General features: G+C 32.6%; 1 protein-coding gene across 3 annotated transcripts in view; it reads left to right on the top strand.

Annotated features, from left to right (window-relative positions):
* The window catches only part of Ythdc2 (YTH domain containing 2), a 93,175-nt gene that overhangs the window by 74,340 nt on the left and 16,016 nt on the right, over positions 1-2,819 (top strand). The gene's annotated exons all lie outside the window — the stretch shown is intronic.

The following is a 2,819-nucleotide window of genomic DNA, read 5'->3' as shown; positions in this document are numbered from 1 at the left end:
ACACACACATACACACACACACACACACACAAAATTAGGAAATATTAAGATATACCACTGTTCTTTTTTATTTTTTTGTTTCTGGAAATCGAACTCAGCCTCATGCATGCCAGGCAGGCACTGTGCCACTGAGCTAGTCCATATACTACTATTCTTGAAATTAATTTCTGAGGAAACTTGACATCAATGTATATATTTCTAATCTTATTGATGGAAAAAGTTTGTACTTGAATTCAAATGATTTCACATAGTTAATTTTTAAAAAGAATAGTCACTAATAATATATTTTTTAATATATTTTTCTACTTGTTTGCATAATTTTCCCATACTCCTATATTCTGTTGTTTTCATTATATTAGATTACTTAAAACATTTTCAATGTTTTAGTTGTTTATAGTATTCTATCACATGAAAGTAATGTGATAGAAAAAAAATTTTAAATTTTTTTTACACTTGGGCATATGATGGCTTTGAATTCTTTGCTACTCAGTAAATATTTGTCAGATACTGTGCTAAGCAGTGGAGGTGTATTAGGAACAGCATACCTCTGTGTGTGACACTTCACATACTCCTGGCAGTAGACAGTGTAACTAGGTAATCCTCATAGTGTTATCATGGAAATAAAGAGAGGACTGCTTTAAGAGTAATCTACTTTAGAAAGCCTGAACAAGTTATTATAAGAGGAGACAAAGTGAGACCTAAAGTTGGAGAAGCAGCTAGCTACTCTGTGAGGAAGGAAAAATGTCCTGCTTGTATGTAAGGAAGTTAGAAAGCTCTAATTAGAAAGCATCTGTAATTATTACACATTCATCACTGACAGAGCAGTGAGTTACAGTGGAATAGAACTAATGAATTTAGAGGTCACAGCCAGTTCAAGGGAAGCTGTTAAAAGATTTTTAGTAAGGGAGTGAGTAACATGATTTGATTTTCATTTGAAAAGGTCAGTTTTAACTGAGTATATGTGGGTTGTTTTAGGGGATAAGAAAGGCAGAGTAGACACAGGTAGTACGTTTTTTGAGTGGTTCTTAAAACAGATGATAACTTAGAACGAGGGTGGTGGCAACTAATATGAAAAAAGCAGATTGAGAATTATTTTGGAGGGGCCAGGGAGATAGCTCAGTAGAATTAAGTGCTTGCCTGGCAAGTTCAGAGTCCTGAGTTCAGTCCCTGCTACAGCAAAACAAACAAACAAACAAATAAATTATTTTGGAGGTGCTAGTTCAACTGCTGGGTTGAATATGACTGGTAAAGGAAAAGGTGGAGTCAATTATGCCTCTCAGGTTGATTTGAGTAGCTTACTGAATATTTTTGCCACTTGAGAGACAAAAAAAATCCTTATTCCATTTTTTTCTTGAAAGGATGGGGAGAGGGAGGCTGAAACTTCAGGGATAATGAGACCCTGAACACCCTGTAGACCCTTCCCTAAAAAAAAAAAAAAAAAAAAAAAAAAAAATAATGGGAGAAGCAGGTTTTGTAAGGGAAAAACCAGGAATTCTGATTAGATGGGTTAAGTTTGATATGACCAAGATATCCTACATGAAGTTTTTTTATAGGGCAGTTTGATATGCATACCAGAGAAGGGGCCTGGACAGTAAAAGTTGGGAAGTCATTAAGTAGGTTGTAAATGACATTTGAATCCATGAGAATAAACTTCCTAAAGAGAATGTGTAAATTAGAGTAAAGGAAGAAAGAGTGGCCTGGTGTTGGAGGTAAATGTATCTTAAGAAAGGGGAAATCTGCTCTGTAACTGTTACTTTGAAAAGTCAAAGACAGGAACTGAAATTGTAACTTGTATTTGAGGATATGGTAGTCACTGATGACTTTGACAACAGCATTTTTTCAGTGGAGTAATGGCAGGAGTTTTTAATGAAGAAAATAAAAATAGCACGGTAGGTAAGTAAGAGTATAGACATGGTAGAGGTACACTGACATCTTCATCTGTATTCTTTCATTATTTAATATTTTCCTTGTTTTAAAATTTCTTACTTGATAAAGATATATGAATATTATTTGTTGTTTTTCCTCTGTATCCAGGCATAAGGGCTGAGCCATCAAGAGTGAATTTTCTTGTAATTATACTATTATTGGGTATTTTAAAAATGAAATTTATTATTTAAAAACATAAGTCAAGGTTTCTTTTATTTGCATTTTTAACTCTTATTCTTGTCAAAAAGAAGTAATTCTCTTCATTAGTTTATTTCCCTTAAATGGAGTTGCTTACTCCATCATTTCCCATTTGCTTAAACAGATACTGTTGATTTTCTTAAAAATTAGAATAATAGCTTAAGATTTTATCTTTATCTTTTTTATCATATTTAATGCAATCTCATCTATTTCAGTATTCCATATTTTGATTGTTGTACCTTTTTTAATAGTAAACTTTCAGTAATCATCTCCTTGTACTCTTCTCTAAAAGCAGCAGTACTTTTTTGATTTTATTATTTGTTTCTAAGAGGTTTAGTGTATTTATTTTATCCATCTTTTGTCTTTTGTTTAGCTGTATTTGTTTCTAGTAATGCTTACAAAGAATAGATATTTTAAAAGAATTTTTGTTTTTTATTATGCTGAATAAGTTTGCCATGCTATTTTCCTGGTGATCTTACTTAATAGGGATAGTGTGACAACCTATTTTTATAAAAATATTATTAGTTCGCTCTTACAAATCCATTAGCTTTTTCTGTTTATGCAGTTATAGTACCTGAAGGTTCAGACATTTTTTTTTTAAATTTTATTTATTTATTTATTTGAGAGAGAGAGAGAGAGAGAGAGAGAGAGAGAGAGAGAGACAGAGAGAGGCCAGCTCAGCCCACCAGGGGGCG

Source organism: Octodon degus, unplaced genomic scaffold, assembly GCF_000260255.1.
Source record: "Octodon degus isolate 3935 unplaced genomic scaffold, OctDeg1.0 scaffold00048, whole genome shotgun sequence".
Taxonomy (NCBI): Eukaryota; Metazoa; Chordata; class Mammalia; order Rodentia; family Octodontidae; genus Octodon; species Octodon degus.
This window is presented reverse-complemented; position numbering and strand designations above follow the sequence as displayed.